Here is a 20963-nt window from a genome sequence, read left to right as displayed (position 1 = left end):
AGCAAGAACGTTTTATGCTTGTATACAATGTTTCCTAAGTTCACTATTTAATCTCCTATCTGATTGTGTTCATGATTGCATATGTATGTCCTTTGTCTCTATATAAGTAGATTGTATGGTGTGTTGTAGATCACAGAAGACCATATAATTGGAATAACCTTAAGAGATATAAACTAATCACAGTCGAGATGACTCTAGGACGAGTCGTTGGTTTAGGCTGCAGTATAGATGGAAGGAGTTTGTCTTGACTACTTGTCTATACTGGTACTAGAAAACCTTCGTCTAGCATAGGGTTCGAATTCGATTTCCTTTAAAGTTGGCGAACCAACACAGATAGGATACATACGTAAAACACAAACATTTTTGGCAGACAATCATTTCATATCATTTCATAAACATTTCATTTCATAAGAGTCATTTATCATGTAAGCATTTCATAAAACTGAAATAAACAGTTAAATCATCTCATGCATATATTCGTATAAGTGGCCTACGACACGCAGGGGATCTCTATATACGTATAGTAAAAGTAATACCCACCTGAAGATCTTAGCTTACTCTCGTAGCACTCGAGGCGAACTCACTTCCGTCCTCTGCTCATATCTTCTGATATCATAACATCGAAGATAATCCATGGGCTAAGATAAAAGATAAAAGAAATCGGTTAGGAACCTTCTTACTAAGAATGATCTTCCTATCTTAGTACTCTTTTGTCACTCCTCATTACTACACTTCAACTATCTCAATCTCATAAGTATAACACTACTTAAGTAATCACTAATCCTAATCTCGACTTGTCGCTCATATAGAACTAAACTACATCAACAAACAAACACATAGATATGCATACACATAAGCAATATAAATCTCAAATTAGTCATTGGGGAAACTAATCAAGTTTAATAACATCTTTGCAATCATACTTCAAAACTTTTTGTAAAATCGGAAAATATTTTTAGTTGGGGAAAAATTCTCAAAAATTTAATTTAGAAAGTCAAAGACACATAATAACACATTCTTAAATCATTTATCCAATAATAATTCACATTAACAAGTTATTCCACTTTATAGTATTCTTGATAAACTAAACTCTAGATTTCTGCGTTAAAAACATTCTCAAAAATTCTTATTAAGCTCACATAATACACAATAGCACAAATGTGTGATCAAACGACTCAAGAAAAATCAAACTCGGCTTCCCCTTTTCTCATCACATTCGGTTAAGACCTAAATCCTTAGGGGTTAGTTCGTTTTGTCTCATATCGCATACATAAGCTCAATTAATCATCAAATATTCATATATAATCATATTCAACACATAACTCTTCACATATGAAAGATCTCATACAAACGCGCCAACTAAACACGGTGAACTTTCACCATTTAGCAATATTACTCAATTAAATCATGCTATCATCCTTTATAAGGTCTGATTAGCATATAGACATAATTAATCTAAACATTGACCTCATAAATCAAAAATACCCAAATCTTAGTAAACTAAACTCAAGCAAGTTTATACATATCCATCAATTAACTAAATTGATCATTAATGAATAGTCCTATCATGCTTATAATCAATTAACCTTAGTCAATTTAATCATTTTACACATAAATTAAAAAGTCTCAATTTTAAGTAAACTAAACTTTTTGGAAATCTTTAATCATGCATAAATCATCAATCAAACTTTAGATCTATCAAATTGTCTCACTTAATCTATCAGTTATATAATGGAATACATTTTTGAGAGCCCACATCAATTCTCTCTCCTACGTGGCGCTCTCAAAAGTCTCTATTTCGATTTATCTAATTTCGATGTATCTGAGTCTCTATTCTTCATCTTACGCCTCAATCCTCAAAGTTGTCAAGAAAATCAAAAATATCAATATTCAAAACCGTTACATTCAAAACCGTTACAAATTATATTGGTAATTGATGCCCAAATCCTTCAATCGCTCTCCATTTGCTTGCGAATCTCATGCTCAAATCCTTCAATCACTCTCTATTTGGCTGCGATTTCATACTCAACACCATCTGCCTCTTCTTCTTAAATTCCATCTCCTATTGTGTGCAAATTCTTACAGCAGTCTCTTTCTCTCTCTTTCAATTTCGATGGCCCAAATTTAGGAGGTGCTTCATCCATGGCCCAAAGGTGGGGATTTCATCCTTCCCATATTGCTCGACACCTTATTTTTTTTATATAAATGTCTGAATTTGCATGAAATTACTACACAGACCCCTCTCGTAGCCACTTAATTTACAGACGCGGACACCGACGCCGACGATTGAAGGATCTGCTCTTTCTCTATTTCGTATTATCTAGGTAATCATGCATGTGCTCGGTTTTTCTCCATTTTTTCGATTTCAATTCTATGTTTTGTGGTGGGAATATGAAAAATTTCAGCCCTTGATTTGCCATTAATCATGATTCTCTATGATACTCTCTGTTTTAGGTAGTTGAGGGAAACTTTACCAGTGCTTCTCCTGATCGGGATCCAGGAACTCCGGTACGTTTATGTAGTGATTTAGACAGTATAATAATTGAAGATTCTTTTCATGATCGAATTTAATGCATGGGTTCTTAGAAAGTTTTTAAAAATCAAATCTGGTGCTGCTCTGGTCACAGAGTTGAGTCTGCTCTGGTCACAGAGCTGAGTCTGCTCTGGCCACAGAGCTAAAGCTTCTCTGCCCATCGATTAGTCTCTTTCATGATCGAATTTAATGCATGGGTTCTTAGAAAGTTTTTAAAAATCAAATATGGTGCTGCTCTGTCACAGAGCTGAGTCTGCTCTGGTCACAGAGCTGAGTATGCTTTGGCCACAGAGCTGATTATTCGATGGGCAGAGAAGCTTCAGCTCTGTGGCCAGAGCAGACTCAGCTCTGTGACCAGAGCAGACTCAGCTATGTGACAGAGCAGCACCAGATTTGCTCTGCTCTGGCTCTGGAAGTTTGCTCTGCTCTGGCATTCTATTTTGCTCTGCTCTAACATTCTATTCTGCTATGCTCTGGCATTCTATTCTGCTCTGCTCTGGCATTCAGTTCATATGGTATAAGAATTATTTGATTTACTATAATATGGGCCATGAACAGTTTGAAGTATCGAATTTAATGCATGGGTTCTAAGAAAGTTTTTAAAAATCAAATTTGGTGCTGCTCTGGTCATGGAGCTGAGTATGCTCTGGCCACAGAGCTGATTATTCGATGGGTAGAGAAGCTTCAGCTCTGTAACAGAGCAACACCAGATTTGCTCTGCTTTGGCTCTAAAAGTTTGCTCTGCTCTGGCATTAGATTCTGCTCTGTTCTGGTATTCTATTCTGCTCTGAAAAATAAATTATATTTTGCTTTTCATGATTTAATTTAAACTGTGTTTTACTTGTTTATACTAATCTATTGAAATTTATGTTGCATTGCAAAAGTTGCAGGAAGTTGCTTCCAAGTATAAAGACGGTAGCAATATTATTGAGGACGAACCAGAATAAGAGGTAAAATGGACTTGTATTAAAGAGGATTATTCAATTTATTTACTTACGACTAATATAATATTAATATTGCATAATCATGTTCAAATGAATGAAGAGACATGTTCGAATTCAACGACCACCTCAGTCACTCCCAAGAAACGTAATCGGATGAATTTGTCCCCTACGGATATAGATGGTGGTGATATACAATTTTCAGCAACAAAGAGGCCAAAGAAATCTTAGTGTGTGATTTATGCTTAATTGTTCTACTTTTAGGGGTTTGAATGCGCATATTTTAAGTTAATCTTCTGAAAATTGGTGCGTTTTATGGTTTATTTTATGCTTTGCAGGAGATTTAGATTTTATAGATGGAAGAGTGCAATTGTGGATGAAATTGACGTTTTTTAGGTGTTTTGGTGTGCAGAACAAAGCTGGCCAGAGCTGAAGGCCCGCTCGCCAGAGCAGAGCTGACTTTTCAGCTCTGTACGCCAGAGTAAAACGCCAGAGTCAACCGACAGAGCTGACTTTTCAGCTCTGTACACCAGAGTCAATTTCCAGAGTCAACGATCCAGAGCTGAATTTCCAGAGTCAACGCTCCATCGCTAAAATTCCAGAGTAAACACGCCAGAGCTGACTTTTCAGCTCTGGACTTTTCAGCTCTGCCCATTCTCGCCAGAGCAGAGCAGACAACATCCAGAGCAGAGCAGAGCCAACATCCAGAGCAGAGCAGACAACATCCAGAGCAGAGCAGAGCCAACATCCAGAGCAGAGCAGACAACATCCAGAGCAGAGCAGAGCTAATTGCCAGAGCCAAAATTTCCAGAGCCGATATCTCCAGAGCAGAATAAGATTTACAGAGTCAACTGCCAGAGCTGACTTTTCAGCTCTGGACTTACAGAGTCAACTATGCCAGAGCTGACTTTTCAGCTCTGGACTTTTTAGCGCACACGACGCCAGCGCTGACTTTTCAGCTCTGGACTTTTCAGCACAGCCCATTCTCGCCAGCGCTGACTACTCTAGCTATGCTTATTCTCGCCAGCGCTGACTACTCTAGCTATGCTTATTCTCGCCAGCGCTGACTGCTCCAGTTATGCCCATATCGGCAGAGCTGCGAAATTGGCAAGAGTAGGAGTATTTTCCAGAGCCCGCATCCAGCTGGAGAGTTGCCTTATCTTGCACGATTTTGTTTCCTTTAGAGTTCTACTTTGCAAGGCAACTTTCATGGTGATCAAGAAGGATTTGAAGTCTATAAATAGGGCTTAGTTTTTATTGTAAGATACAACCTTTTGCCCTAGTTTTAGATGCCATCTTTGAGATCTCTTGGCATCCGAAATTTAGGATTTATTGCTTTCATAGTTCTTTTTCATAGTTTCGAATTTTCATTGTTCTTAGTTAGTTTTCGATTTAGTTAAGTTTTTAGTTTTTTCTTGGCTGGTGATTGCGTGACACGATTACTTGTTCAAGACGTTTACGGTATTTCGTAATTCAATTTATTTTCATTTAATTATGTTTATGTTTTTCGTTCATGTTTATGCTTTCTTTTTAATTATGCAATTTAGATTATGCACTTTAGTTTACGCCTAGATTAGTTAGTTTTAATTTATAAGTATTTAATTTTCTTAAGTTAGATTTAATTTAAGTTGTTTAAATTTGCCTAGGGTTAATAATTTAATTCGCCTAGTAATTTTACAATTCGGTTTTAATTCAGTTTTTAAGTTTCAGTTCTAGATTAATAATCAAATTCTTTACTGCTTTCTTTTATTATTTTTTCCTACGATACAATTAAAAGCCCTTAAAGACTTTCCTTGAGAGATGACACTGGGTCAACTTACCATCACTAGGATGTCCTTGTTCTATTGCAAGTCAAACTAGAGGTGTTCTAGATTGAGTCAAATTTTGGCGCCGTTGCCGGGGAAAGTTTTAGGCGTTTTAGTTGTGTCGTTTTTACTTGCTTTATTTAATTTTCAGTTTTTCTCGTTTTTGTTTTTACGTTTCTTCCACTCGGTGCGTTTAATCTGTTTGTTTAGTGTTGTGCATGCAGGGACGCCGTAGTCTTAAAGGCAAACTTGTGTCCCCGTTGCATAGTACGAGCGAAGGGATTTTCAGGAAGTATAGCTGCAAATGAGTGTTCGCTGAAGACAGCGCTGCCAACTCTGCCAATTCCAGCTCTGACTCTGAACCTGAAGTTCCAGAGCAGACCGTAGAAGAGGAGGAAGCCAGCGCTACCAAGTCCAACTCTGATTCTGAACTACCAGAGCAGAGCGCATGAGAAGAGGAACTAGATTCGCCAGCCAGCTCTGACTCTGAGTCTTCAGAGCAGCCAACGAAGGAGGACGCCAGCTCTGCCGATACAGAGCAGAATACAGACATAACAGAGCATGAAGTGGAAAAAAATGAGGAAGCCGCTGGCTCTGAATCTGACCAAGCAGAGCAGAATACATACGAGGAGAAAGAAGTCATGGCGCATAACATGGAATACATGGGAGACTTCACCAGGCCGGTGATCGGAGATACCAACACGTCGGCAATCGTGCTCCCCACTGCTGTGAGAAACTACAATCTCAAACCCAATGACTCGAATTTGTTGCCGGTGTTCCACGGGATGCCAAGTGAGAATGCTCTGCAATTCATCCGAGATTTTTGCACACAAGTGCAAACAATTCCTTTGCTTAATCTCACGGAGGACCAACTCAAGCTCAAGTGCTTCCCCTATGCACTTAAAGACCGGGCGAGGACGTGGATGCTATCTCTGCCGCCCAACTCTATCACTACATGGGGAGATGCTTGTGAAAAATTCATGCTGAAATACTACCCAAGCCACAAGACACAGGAGCTGAGAACAAAAATAATGGAGTTCACCCAAGGAGCGGACGAGCCTTTGCATGAAGCTTGGGAGAGATATGAAGAACTCCTCCATCAATGCCCTCAACATCAATTTACTAATGTTATGTTGATGCAGTTCTTCTACGATGGGTTAGTGCAAACTGCCCAATTTATGGTGGACAGCACGGCAGGAGGTAACATAGCTCGGAAGACGGCATCTGAGTTAAAAGAGATTTTCAAAACTTTAGCCGAGAGCTCCCAACAAAAATCCGTCCGTGGAAGAAGAGTTGAAGCCAGCGCGGTGACGAACCAATTTGAGATACAGCAGCAATTGGCTTCAATCATGCGGGACGTACAACAGCTGAAGATGGGCAAGATGGATACACCTTCCGTTCCGGTGCAGAATTCAGCTCTGCAGAATGCAGCGCTGCCGATGCCAGCTCTGCAGAATGCAGAGCTGCCGATGTCAGCTCTGCCGAACCCAGCTATGCAGAATATGGAGCTTTGTGGTATATGTGGAGATTTCAGCCATGGAGCTAATGAGTGCCATAGAATGGGAGAGTTTACTCCGGAAGGACAAGCTGAGGTCTATGCGGCACAAGGATTTCAAAGCTACAATCAAGGGCCAAGTAGACCATATGGGCAGAACATGAATCAAGGTCAACAGAATGTCAATGGAGGATGGAGGAGTCAGCCGAATGCTGGATGGGGAAATCAAAATTTTGTGGGGAATCAATACCGTCGACCACCCCAAATGGGCTAACAACAGCAACCACAATACTTCCCTCCGCAGCAAGGCTCCTCTCAACCATATAGATCGCAATACCAACACCAACAATCAGCCCCGCAGCAGAGTGCATAGCCCATGCCACTACAGAAAACATCGCTAGAGGATACCTTGCAAGCTTTCATGGAGATTAGTAAGCAAAATATGGAGATGACTAAGCAGAATATGGAGTCCCAAGCATCTACCATAAAAAGGCTTGAAACAACTGTCGGCCAACTTTCCGGTACTTTGAATCAAATCCAACAACAACAACAACCCGGAAAGTTTCATGGCCAACCTGCTCAGCCGCATCAAGCTCTAGCTGTAACTGTTCTTCGCAATGGTAAGATGGTGGATAACAAAGTGGAAGTGCCAGCGCTGCCTAGATCAGCCCTGACGAGCTCAGCACTGCAGAATCCAGCTAAGTCAAAGTCAGCGCTGCTGAAGTCAGCGCTGCCGAATCCATCTCTGCCATAGTCAGCGCTGCCGAATCCATCTCTGCCGATGTCAGCGCTGCCGAATCCATCTCTGCCACAGTCAGCGCTGCCGAATCCAGCTCCGCCGAATCCATCTCTGCCACAGTCAGCGCTGCCGAATCCAGCTCTGACCAATTCAGCTCTGGACAGCTCAGCCCAGCCCAGACCAGAGCTGTCGAGCTCAGCCTTCACCAGACCAGAGCTGCCCAGCTCAGCTCTGACCAGCCCAACCAATGGAGAGAAGGTAGATCAGCAAAAAGACGGAGTGATGGAGGAAGAAAAGGAGAATAAACTTCACAAGTCTACCACACCTTATCGACCTCCGATCCCTTTTTCGGGCAGTTTGAAGAATGAAAAGCTGGATAAACAGTTCGCCGACTTCTACAACATGCTCGCTAAGGTGAACGTGAATCTTCCTCTCCTTGATGTGATCAGAAAAGTCCCGGCGTATTTGAAGTTTTTCAAGGAATTGGTCTCCAACAAGCGAAAGTTCGGGGACAATGAGAAGATTCTAGTCTCGGAAGTAGCGACCTCAATCATGCAGTAATCCTTACCACCAAAGCAGCGCGATCCAGGTAGATTTGTGATTAATATTGCTTTGGGAAATGGTAAGGAAGCCACGGGTATGTTAGATCTGGGAGCGGGAATTAATTTGATGTCTTACTCTATTTTTCAACAATTAGAGTTAGGTAATTTGAAATCCACTCGCATGTGTCTACAACTCGCTGATAGGTCCGTTAGGTACCCCCGTGGGATAGTAGAGGATATTCTAGTTAGAGTCGGGGGTTTGATTGTGCCCGTTGATTTCGTAGTGCTTGAGATTGGAGATGTGCATGAGAATGGTAGAGACCACACTTTACTATTAGGAAGACCCTTTATGGCGACCACTAACACTTTGATTGATGTTAAACATGGAACTATTAAAATGACGGTGTTAGGGGAGTCGGTGTCTTTCTCGGTGCACGAAAATTGCGCAATGCCTTCTACAAATTTCATAAATGAATGTTCATATATAGATGCTATTAATGGCTTGGTTGAGAAGGTATTTATACAGGAACAGGAGTATATGGAAGTTTGCGCTGGATCGGCCGACATGGAGGAATTAGCTAGGGAAGCTGAAGAGTTCAGCGCTGCCCAGCCAGATCTGCCACCCTTCAGCGCTGACCAGTCAGCTCTGCCGAGCTCTGCACCCTTCAGCGCTGCCCAGCCAGATCTGCCATCCTTCAGCGCTGACCAGTCAGCTCTGCCAAGCTCAGCACCCGTCAGCGCTGCCCAGCCCGCTCTGCCAAACTCAGCATCCGCCAGCGCTGCCCAGCCAGCTCTGCCGAGCTCAGCACCCGCCAGCGCTGCCCAGCCAGCTCTGCCAAGCTCAGCACCCGTCAGCGCTGCCCAGCCCGCTCTGCCGAGCTCAGCACCCGCCAGCGCTGCCCAGCCAGCTCTGCCAAGCTTAGCACCCGTCAGCGCTGCCCAGCCCGCTCTGCCGAGCTCAGCACCCGCCAGCGCTGCCCAGCCAGCTCTGCCGAGCTCAGTGCTGTCCAGCCATACCGAGCTGCCCTTTGATGAACAGATGGGAACCAAGAGGTCAGCGCTAGAACTGAAGGAACTCCCTGCCAATCTCAAGTATGTATTTTTAGAAGCAGGTGAGGAGAAGCCAGTGATCATATCTTTCACGCTGACTGGGGAGCAAGAGTCAGCACTGCCTCTCGGTGTTGAAGAGAAACAAAGCAGCGATGGGATGGAACTTAGGAGATATACGTGGCATTAGTCCAGCCACATGCATGCACAAGATCAACCTAGAGAAGTGAGCAGCACCCAAGCGAGACGCCCATCGACGATTGAATCCTATTCTGATGGATGTCGTGCGCAAGGAGATCCTTAAGCTGTTGGCCGAAGGGATCATCTATTATGTCGCCGATAGTGAGTGGGTGAGCCCAGTGCATGTCGTGCCAAAGAAATGAGGGATGACGGTTGTGCGCAATGACAAAATGGAGTTGGTACCGACGCGTCCTACCACGGGATGGTGGATGTGCGTTGACTACAGGAAGCTTAATGCCGTCACCAAAAAGGACCACTTCACTCTTCCTTTTGTTGATCAAATGTTAGATCGTTTAGCTGGGCATGATTTTTATTGTTTTCTTGATGGTTTGTCAGGATATTACCAGATCGCGATCGCACCGGAAGATCAACTCAAGACTGCCTTCACCACTCCTTTTGGGACGTTTGCATGGAAGAGGATGCCGTTCGGGTTGTGCAATGCACCCGGGACGTTTCAACGATGCATGATGTCTATATTCTCTGAAATGATTGGTAAATTCGTGGAGGTTTTTATGGACGATTTTTTGGTTTTTGGGCAGTCCTTTCATGATTGTTTGACAAAGATTGATGTAGTGTTGCAAAGGTGCATTGAAAGTGGCCTAACCTTGAGTTGGGAAAAGAGTCATTTCATGGTTACACGTGGTATTGTCTTGGGTCATGTGGTGTCTAAGCATGGACTAGAGGTCGACAGAGCTAAGGTGGAGGTAATCCAAAAGTTGCCACCCCTATCGATGTCAAGGGAATTAGGAGTTTCTTAGGTCACGCCGGTTTTTACCGGTGTTTCATTAAAGATTTCTCTAAAATTAGCCAACCTCTATGCAAACTGCTAGCTCAGGATGTTCCTTTTAATTTTGATAACTCTTGCATGAATGCCTTTGAAACATTAAAACTAAAGTTGAGCTCTGCCCCGGTCGTGATTGCGCCTAATTGGTCATTGCCCTTTGAAATTATGTGTGATGCATCTAACTCTGCCGTAGGAGCTGTGCTAGGTCAGCGTGTGGATAGGATGTTACGTGTGATTTACTATGCTAGTTTAACTCTGAACAGTGCACAAGTAAATTACACCACTACTGAAAAAGAAATGCTTGCTATGGTCTTTGCCTTAGATAAATTTCGTGCATACATCATTGGGTCTAAGGTTATTGTCCATAGTGACCATGCTGCGCTGCGATATTTGATGACTAAACCTCAAGCTAAAGCTCGTCTAATCCGTTGGGTCTTACTGTTGCAAGAATTTGATGTAGAGATCAGGGATAGGAAAGGGAGCGAGAACCATGTAGCTGACCACCTTTCACGCTTGGATAATCATCTGATAGAGTCGAGTCTTAATTGCATCCCTGAATCTTTTCCTTTTGAGCATACATATGCATTAACCTTTGACAAGTGCAACGCTGCGGAGTCCAGCTCTACCGAGCTCAGCTCTGCTCATGTCAATTTTGCCCAACCCAGCTCCACCGAATGCAGCGCTGCCCAGCCCAGCACTGCTCAGTTTCTCCCTGCCAGCCTTACCAAATTCAGCGATGATCAGCTCAGCACTGCCTAGCCCAGCGCTGCCGAACTCAGCGCTGCTCAGTCCAGCCCTGCGAGCGCCGAGCCCTGGTATGCCGATATTGTCAATTACTTAGTTTGTGGTATTCTACGACCTGAGCTGACATCGCAGGAGAGAAAGAGATTTTTAGCTCAGTGCAGGCACTACTATTGGGAGATTCATCACCTCTTCAAGCTTGGAAAGGATGATGTCATTCGACGGTGTGTGTCGGTAGAGGAGCAACAACAAGTGTTGAAAATGTGCCATGAAGATCATTGTGGTGGACACTTTGGGGGGCAGAAAACAGCACATAAAATTCTTCAATCAGGTTTGTTTTGGCCTTCCATTTTCAAAGATGCACACATTTTCACTCTTGCATGCGATAGGTGCCAGAGAGTAGGGAATATCGGCCGCAGGAATGAGATGCCTCTCCAAAGCATATTAATTGTCGAAATTTTTGATGTGTGGGGCATTGATTTCATGGGGCCATTTCCTACTTCGCATGGGTTTCAATATATTTTACTTGCTGTAGATTACGTGTCCAAGTGGGTTGAGGCTATTCCCACGCGGACATGTGATGCTAATGTGGTGCTTAAGTTCGTGCAAGAGAACATTCTTTCTAGATTCGGATTTCCTAGAGCCATCATTAGCGATGGAGGCAAGCACTTCTGCAACAAGTTATTTGCAAAGCTCATGAAGAAGAATGGGATCACGCACAAGGTAGCAACACCTTATCACCCGCAGACCTCTGGCCAAGCCGAGATGAGCAACCGGCAAATCAAGGGAATTTTGGAGAAAACGGTGCAGCCCTCGCGCAAGGACTGGTCCGCAAAGTTGAATGATGCTCTCTGGGCGTACAGAACTGCCTTCAAGGGCGTGCTTGGGATGAGTCCGTACCGTCTCGTCTGCGGCAAGGCTTGCCATCTGCCGGTGGAAATTGAACATAAAGCTTATTGGGCGATCAAGGCTGCCAGCTATGACTTGGACTCTGCTGTGAAGCAGCGCACGCTTCAAATGGAGGAGCTAGATGAGCTACGCAATGAGGCGTATGAGAATGCGAGAATTTACAAGGACAAAGTGAAGCGACTCCACGATCGCCGCATTTGCCACAAGAAGCTTTGTCCTGGAATGAAGGTGCTCTTGTTCAATTCTCGACTTAAGTTATTTCCGGGAAAGCTGAAATCTAGGTGGAGTGGTCCATTTTTACTCAAAGAGGTGTTCGAGCATGGTGCGGTAGAGCTATAGAACGAGCACACAAAGGAGAGTTTCCGAGTGAATGGCCATCGAGTGAAGCCGTACTACGAGCACCAGAGCTCGCCTATGGAGGTGGAGTCTCAAGCTCTGCACAACCCTAGCTGAAGTTCAGCTCTGAAGTCGGGCTGGAGACTTTAACTCTAGCGCTTGGTGAGAGGCAACCCACTGTTGGTTTGTTTTTAGTTTTTGTTTTTCTTGAGCTTTCTTTATTTTTCGTTGTTTGTTTTGAGTTTTTCCTAAGTTTTGGTTGCCTTTGGATACTTTGATGTTGTGTTCATGTTTTGACTTCAGCGCTGCAGTTCTAACTCTGCCGCCAGCACTGCAGAACGCCAGCGCTGCAATAGCTACGATGCCCAGTTTCAGCGCTGCCTAGCGCCTTCGCTCCCCAGATTCAGCGCTGCAGAACGCCAACGCTGCCTAATTCAGCGCTGACTCTCTACTCTGCATTTTCCACTCTGCAGCCAGCGCTGCCCAGTAGCCAGCGCTATCCTGTGCAACGCTGCCCTACCAGCGCTACCATGCTCAGCGCTGCCTTGCCAACGCTGCCCTGATCCAGCGCTGCCACTCTCTACTCCGCTCAGACCGCAAATTCCACTCTTCGCCGCCTCTCACGATGCTTCAGTTTTTCAATGCCGATAATCAGGGACGTTTTCTCAACTCTTCTTATTTCTTTTGTGCCCTGAGGACATGGCATGTTTTAAGTGTGGGGGGTGTTTTGTTGTGCTTATGCTTTCAATTGGGCGAGATTAGTCTTTCTATGCTTAGTTTTGGTCTCAAATCTTGCTAATTTTTATGAATTTGTGGAAGAGAAGATGGTTTTCGATGTGCATTTCGGGTTTGTGAATGAATGGTGGTTATTCTTGTTTTATTTTTGATATATGTTTCTTGATTGTGCAAAGAATTATGAGTTTTGTTGCAACACGATTGTAAGTAAGTAAAACGTGATTTGTCCGGTAGATGCTAGAAGGAGTGTTGTCATTGTGATTGCCTACGATCGTATCTTATCTGTGAAAAATGCTGAAAATCAGCTCTAATTTTGCCAGCTCTGAAACATCTGGCCTGTTTTGAAACGTTACAGCTCTGAGTCTCTGCTCCTCTAGTCTAACTATGAGCATGGAAAACCACGTGAAAAGACTTTGGATTATACCCAAATGGTTTTTATTTCACGAACTATGGCTCAACTGTCGAAAATTTAAGCACACAAAGTATGAAAATGGTGATATTAATTGTAAAGGCGATCACATTAGGGAATTCACTTCTAGCGGAGAATTGGGTCTGACCGAATTGCTTACATTACTGTTTTGTTGCTTCTTAAACTTTGAGTTAATTGCATGATCGAGAGATGTGTGTTGATTGTAAAATTTTGAATTGACTTTGTTGAATGTTTGGATGGAAATAAGCATCGTTGAAACCAATTTCTTCCTAAGATTCATATTGATTTTGCTTGAGGACAAGCAAAAGGCTAAGTGTGGGGGGTTGATTTATGCTTAATTGTTCTACTTTTAGGGGTTTGAATGCGCATATTTTAAGTTAATCTTCTGGAAATTGGTGCGTTTTATGGTTTATTTTATGCTTTGCAGGAGATTTAGATTTTATAGATGGAAGAGTGCAATTGTGGATGAAATTGGCGTTTTTTAGGTGTTTTGGTGTGCAGAGCAGAGCTGGCCAGAGCTGAAGGCCCGCTCGCCAGAGCAGAGCTGACTTTTCAGCTCTGTACGCCAGAGTAAAACGCCAGAGTCAACCGACAGAGCTGACTTTTCAGCTCTGTACGCCAGAGTAAAACGCCAGAGTCAACCGACAGAGCTGACTTTTCAGCTCTGTACACCAGAGTCAATTTCCAGAGTCAACGATCCAGAGCTGAATTTCCAGAGTTAACGCTCCATCGCTAAAATTCCAGAGTAAACACGCCAGAGCTGACTTTTCAGCTCTGGACTTTTCAGCTCTGCCCATTCTCGCCAGAGCAGAGCCAACATCCAGAGCAGAGCAGACAACATCCAGAGCAGAGCAGAGCCAACATCCAGAGCAGAGCAGAGCCAACATTCAGAGCAGAGCAGACAACATCCAGAGCAGAGCTAATTGCCAGAGCCAAAATTTTCAGAGCCGATATCTCCAGAGCAGAATAAGATTTACAGAGTCAACTGCCAGAGCTGACTTTTCAGCTCTGGACTTACAGAGTCAACTATGCCAGAGCTGACTTTTCAGCTCTGGACTTTTCAGCGCACGCGACGCCAGAGCTGACTTTTCAGCTCTGGACTTTTCAGCACAACCCATTCTCGCCAGCGCTGACTACTCTAGCTATGCTTATTCTCGCCAGCGCTGACTGCTCCAGTTATGCCCATATCGGCAGAGCTGCGAAATTGGCAAGAGTAGGAGTGTTTTCCAGAGCCCGCATCCAGCTGGAGAGTTGCCTTATCTTGCACGATTTTGTTGCCTTTAAAGTTCTACTTTGCAAGGCAACTTTCATGGTGATCAAGAAGGATTTGAAGTCTATAAATAGGGCTTAGTTTTTATTGTAAGATACAACCTTTTGCCCTAGTTTTAGACGCCATCTTTGAGATCTCTTGGCATCCGAAATTTAGGATTTATTGCTTTCATAGTTCTTTTTCATAGTTTTGAATTTTCATTGTTCTTAGTTAGTTTTCGATTTAGTTAAGTTTTTAGTTTTTTCTTGGCTTGTGATTGCGTGACACGATTACTTGTTCAAGACGTTTACGGTATTTCGTAATTCAATTTATTTTCATTTAATTATGTTTATGTTTTTCGTTCATGTTTATGCTTTCTTTTTAATTATGCAATTTAGATTATGCACTTTAGTTTACGCCTAGATTAGTTAGTTTTAATTTATAAGTATTTAATTTTCTTAAGTTAGATTTAATTTAAGTTGTTTAAATTTGCCTAGGGTTAATAATTTAATTCGCCTAGTAATTTTACAATTCGGTTTTAATTCAGTTTTTAAGTTTCAGTTCTAGATTAATAATCAAATTCTTTACTGCTTTCTTTTATTGCTTTTTTCTACGATACAATGAAAAGCCCTTAAAGACTTTCCTTGAGAGATGACACTGGGTCAACTTACCATCACTAGGATGTCCTTGTTCTATTGCAAGTCAAACTAGAGGTGTTCTAGGTTGAGTCAGTGTGTAATCAATCTTTCAGGCCATGCTATTGTTTTGTGTGTTTTTTTTTATGAATAATTTGGATTATATGTTTATTTTCAATCTATCATATATCTTCGAATTTTATTTTAATCATAATATGACAAATATTAAGTGGACGAAAGCAGTAGATTATGTAGATTATAAAAATCGATATAGTTCAAATTAAGTTAGATTTCCATTACCAGAGCTGAAAACACCCACCAGGGTAGATTTCCATTGCCAGATCAGACAACACTCGCCAGGGTAGATTTCCATTGCCAGATCTGACAACACTCGCCAGAGTAGATTTCCATTGCCAGAGCTGACAACTATTGCCAGAGTAGCTTTCCAATCCCAGATCTGACAACACCCGTCATATTAACTCTCACAATCCCAGATCTGGCTATCTTTAGCGACGAATGTATGCAATATCCAAATAAAATTCCATAATATATAATTAACTCTCACAATTTACACAATATTCACCCGAATTTATTTTACCATCTTCAAAATCACTGTCTGTTGAAAATTTGGAGATGTTGAAACAAGAAAATAACAATCAAATTATTAAACTACTAAGTTATTTTATTTGAAAATAATAAATAGGTTCTTTTACTACTTCCATTGACCATTGTACCGTTTCCTTTATTAAAAGAAGTATGATATCAAACTATTTTTTTTTTTGACAATATCAAACTACATCATTAGTTTTAAATGTTCAATGGTTCAAAAATATGTGCTCGTAGATAATCAATCCATAAATGAAATAATATCTATGGATTGGGTCAAATCGATATTTTATAATATAATTCCATATAAGGTTTAGAAAATCCCATTTTTTTGGCTAGGCTTGCACATTTAACTAAATCAAATTTTGTTGACTTATCAATATGGTATATATATATATATATTGAGCCTCGTATCTGCAATTAGCTATGAGCGTAAATTGTCCCCCATTCATAGTCACTCAATTTTGGAATCCCTCCATCTTCAAATCCGCATCGCTTTCCATAATCTTCAAAGCACAAAAAAAATGGGACATTGATAAGTTGAATTCGTTCTTGGCAAAATCAAGAAGAATTCGAAGATCTCAAGAGAGAATAAAACTCACAAATTTTATAAATCAAAGGTTAATTAATTCGTTGACATGCAGCAGGCAAAAACTAAACCTAATTCTAATTAAAGAAACAACTTAAAACAAAGGAAACTTAAAAACAAGGAAACTTAAAAGAAACTTGTTCGGCAAGTTTTGATAACTCTGGAACTTAGCTCTACTCTGGACTTCAGTCAGCTCTGGAACTTAGCTTACCAGACGCCAGCTCTGGAAAACATGCTCTGCTTTGGCTCTGGAATTCTGCTCAGCTCTGGCAATCTGTTATGATCTGCTCTGGCACTATGTTTTGCTCTGCTCTAGCATTCCGTTCTGCTCTACTCTGGCATTTTATTCTGCTCTGCCCTGGCATTCTGTTCTGGCGCAAGCTTGGCTCTGTTCTCCTCTGAACGCCAGCTCTGGAAAACATCTCTGCTCTGCTCTAGACTTTCAGCTCTGAAAGTTTGCTCTCCTCTGGCTCTGGAATTTGCTTTGCTTTGGCTCTGCTTTGGCATTGGATTCTGCTCTGCTCTGGCATTCTATTCTGCTTTGCTCTGGCATTCAGTTCTGGCGCAAGCTTGGCTCTGTTCTGCTCTGGACGCCAGCTCTGGAAAACATGCTCTGTTTTGCTATGGATGTTTGCTCTGCTCTGGCATTCTATTCTGCTCTACTCTGGCATTTAGTTCTGGTGCGAACTTGGCTCTTGAAGTTTGCTCTGCTATGACAATTTGTTCTGCTCTGCTCTGGCATTATGTTCTGGCGCGAATTTGGCTCTGGAAGTTTGCTCTGCTCTGGTAATATGTTCTGCTCTGCTCTGCTCTGGCATTCCATTCTGCTATGCTCTGGCATTCTATTCTGCTCTGCTCTAGCATTCTGTTCTGGCGCGAGCTTGGCTCTGTTCTGCTCTAGGACGCCAGCTCTGGAAAACATGCTCTGCTCTGGACTTAGTTTGCTCTGCTCTGGCAATGTGTTTTGCTCTGCTCTGGCATTCCGTTATGCTCTGCTCTGGCATTCAGTTCTGGCGCGAGCTTGGCTCTGTTCTGGCGCACAAATCAGTTATGATCTTTCAAGCTCCACACGAGATGATGCTCACAAGTCAGTTATGGTCTTTCAAGCTCCACATGAGATGATGCTCACAGGTCAGTTATGGTCTTTCAAGCTCCACACGAGATGATTCTCACAACTCTGTTATGGTCTTACGAGCTCCAAATAAGATGATGCTTACAAGTCAAGTTTTATCTTTTCAAGTTGCAGATGAGATGATACTCATAAGCCAAATCTCATATAACATGCTTCAGATAAGATAATGATTAAAGATCGACGTACAAAAGTTAAATGTGATATTTCAAGCTATAGACAAGATGATGCTCAAAAGTCTTGTAAGGTTCGGATGAGATGATGTTCATATATAAAATGTGATCTTAAATTTTGTCTATCAATTTATAAAAATTATACTCCTATAAAATTAGTAAATCTTTCCTATACGATTAACAAAAAATACGATGTGTCAATCCTTTATTATATTCTATGTCAAACAAAGCTAAATCTTTTTCTTATTACTTTTCTAAAATCTCCAACCTCACATCAACTTTTTATGAAAATTTCATCAAATAAAATTTTATATAAAAATGCAATCTATTTTAACTTTCACCAAAAAACTAACATATAAGGGTGCGTTTACTTTGATGGATGAATTTATCCATGGAAAAAGATGGATAACAAAAATTTATGTCTTTAAATGTCTCTTTTATTCTCCCACATTTTACACAGAAGATCAGTTCACTATTTTTCCTTCCTTATTTTCACTTCAAGGATGGATAATATTATCCTTCCATTTTTGGTGTGATACTGTTATCCATCTTTGAAGTGAAAATAAAGAAGAAAAAATGACGCGCTTATCTTTTATGTAAAACGTGGGAAAAGAAATGAGATATTTAAAGACATAAATTTTTGTTATCCATTCTTTTTCATTGATAAATTTATCTATCAAAGTAAATGTATTCTAACAAGCAAAAATGCTTGAAATGTACCAGCAATTTATTTTGATCAAATAAAATTAAAATTTAAAAATAATTTATATAAAGATCATTTCATATTCTATAATTAAAAAAAATAATGTACAATAATAATTATAATATAAAGTGGTTTCCCGTCGAATTTCTCACTTTGAAAATTACTGTTGTATTGCTTGCTTTTGAAGATGTGGTCAATTGCCTGTTTAGTGAGTTGTTGTGTTGAGTACCGTTAACTTTACTTTTCATAACTAAATTATGGCCTAATGTTCTACGATTTAGTTTCCTTGTATGTCGTACATAACACTAATAATTGTTTAAGTATTCATTCTACAATAGAAAAAAGATATAAAAAAATATGTCACACTAAAACTTCTACAGATAATATCAAATTAAAATAATAATTAACAATAAAATTTATTATAAATTATACTATAAAATAATGACCCGTCAAGTTTCGACGGGTTATACACTAGTTACATATAAAAATCATAAATTAGCAAACTAAAGCATATAAGCAAATTTGCCCAAATTCTATCAAGATAACTCACATCAAACTTCACCAATCGATCTCAGTCATTAATCCAATCCGTTAAATATCATATTAGCATCCTCAATAACACATATCAATCATCAATCAATACTCAAGATCAAAAATTCCCAAAAATAGGTAAACTAAACTAACTCAAAATCCATAATTCATTTTAAATCCTTTCTTTGCATATAGAAATAGACTCAATAGGATCCTAATTGCTTAAATATCACCTCAATTTAAGAAAAGAAAAAGATTTTTTTTAAAGGGCATGAACCTTAATTTTTGAAAATTTTAAAGAAATAAAAAGGGTGGTGTTTTCTTGCTTGATCTATCCATATACACTCATATCTAACACAAATATAACTAGATCTAAGAAATTAGAACACTTACTCAAAAATTTAGAGAGAAAATGAAAATTCTTTACTCTAGACTTCAAGCTTTAATCTCTGCCAATCTTGGTCTTTGAGGCATGTAGATGAGTTTTGATTTGATTTTAGGTGGAAATCTAAGTATAGAGTTGTTCTTAGAAGCTTTGAAGGTCTCAACAATGGAGGTTCATGGAAGAGAAAAGAGAGAGAGATGCGAGAGAGGTAAGGGGCGTGAGGTATGAGAGGAGAGAGAGAATTTTGATTTTGCTTAATCCTAAAGCTTGCTCCCTAAGACACTTGTGTAATTAATGCACATTTAATGTCCACTTGGCCACTTGGCCATTTGCTAAGCAAATATCTCTCATTTGATAATATAAAAATGTGTATGAGTGTAGGATTGTGTTGTAAAATTAAATCATGTAATAACACTCACTAATTAAATCAAAACTAAGCACTAAGCACTCATGTGGCCAAATTAATAATAACACTTAGGCAATCAAAACTTAAATCCGTACTTATCTCAGAAAAATAAATTCTGAGAGATTCTGTTAAGAAAAATTATAGTGTCAATCATAACATTACTATTTCCGATAAAAAAAAATCTCATTCGTTACAATTCTTAAAATTAATCTCGGGTGCTAACATGTTGAGGAAAATAATAAATCATTCAATCAAAATCACACATGTATCAAGTAGGTCACATAATAGTCAATTAAGTAATCTCAGCCAAAACATATCATTGCAATCAGTCAAAATCTAACGTCAATTTACTCGCCTCTCGAATCTGACTCTATCTCTCTAGTGATTCTTTACTCACTCACCTCGACTCTATTTCTAGTCAGGTATCATCATAAAACTTAATAAAATAAACAGTCACGAAGATAGTTATGCTTCCTCAATTGGTAACAGAAACTATAATCTCTTCTCGATTCAATCAGTACCTCTATCTAAACTCATCCTATGAATATAACTCACTTAATAGGTCCATCATCGAACTTCTAGAATACTCGCATTCAAATCTACTAAGAAAACTACATTCTATCCGTTATAACCTCTCAAGCAAATATTAGAAAAAGCTCGAGTCACCAGGACTCTATGCTCAGGTTTGCAAAACCTTAATGTATTCCTTAACACTAATTACCAGAATAGTAATAAAATAATAATAATGCGAAAAAATATGAGTTGTTACAGACCCTAATTGTCAAAACTAAGCCCTTAATCCATAATTAAAAGCCGGGGCATGACAATATATATATATATATATATAGGGAGAAGATCCATGGATCCTAACCCTATATTAAATATTATATATATATATATAATATTTAATTATTAACAATATATATATATATATATATATTTATGAGCTTATACTACATTAAACTATTTACTATTTTTATTACAATTAACACTCACAAATCATTTAATAGCATCACATCACAATTAGAGTTAGATGGAGTATTAAATATTTGAATTATACTTTTGTAACATCTTTATTAATTAATTGATTAATAAATATTAATGTTAATTGTGATATGCCATTTATAATTGCAACTTAGAATTAAGTTAAGAGAATATAAAATGAAGAATAATTACAATGAAGGAGAATTGAGAAAAATTCAAAAGATGAAATTTTAGATAACCATTTCGAAAAATGAATATTTTATCGGTGAGATTGTATGTTATTTTTTAGTTTTAGA

The 20963-nt window shown here is 40.0% G+C and overlaps 2 long non-coding RNA genes across 2 annotated transcripts; one reads left to right on the top strand and one right to left on the bottom strand.

Moving 5' to 3' along the window:
- The first annotated feature begins 1862 nt into the window (after positions 1 to 1862).
- On the top strand, positions 1863 to 2593 carry LOC131020099 (uncharacterized). The gene is made up of 3 exons (XR_009100607.1): positions 1863 to 2153; positions 2237 to 2324; positions 2455 to 2593. It is a non-coding gene; the product is annotated as an uncharacterized LOC131020099 (long non-coding RNA).
- Positions 2594 to 16348: 13755 nt separating this feature from the next.
- On the bottom strand, positions 16349 to 19553 carry LOC131023972 (uncharacterized). The gene is made up of 2 exons (XR_009101572.1): positions 19286 to 19553; positions 16349 to 17533 (listed from the first exon to the last, which is right to left on the bottom strand). It is a non-coding gene; the product is annotated as an uncharacterized LOC131023972 (long non-coding RNA).
- Positions 19554 to 20963: the final 1410 nt, after the last annotated feature.

The sequence above is a fragment of the Salvia miltiorrhiza genome, chromosome 4, assembly GCF_028751815.1.
Source record: "Salvia miltiorrhiza cultivar Shanhuang (shh) chromosome 4, IMPLAD_Smil_shh, whole genome shotgun sequence".
NCBI lineage: Eukaryota > Viridiplantae > Streptophyta > Magnoliopsida > Lamiales > Lamiaceae > Salvia > Salvia miltiorrhiza.
This window is presented reverse-complemented; position numbering and strand designations above follow the sequence as displayed.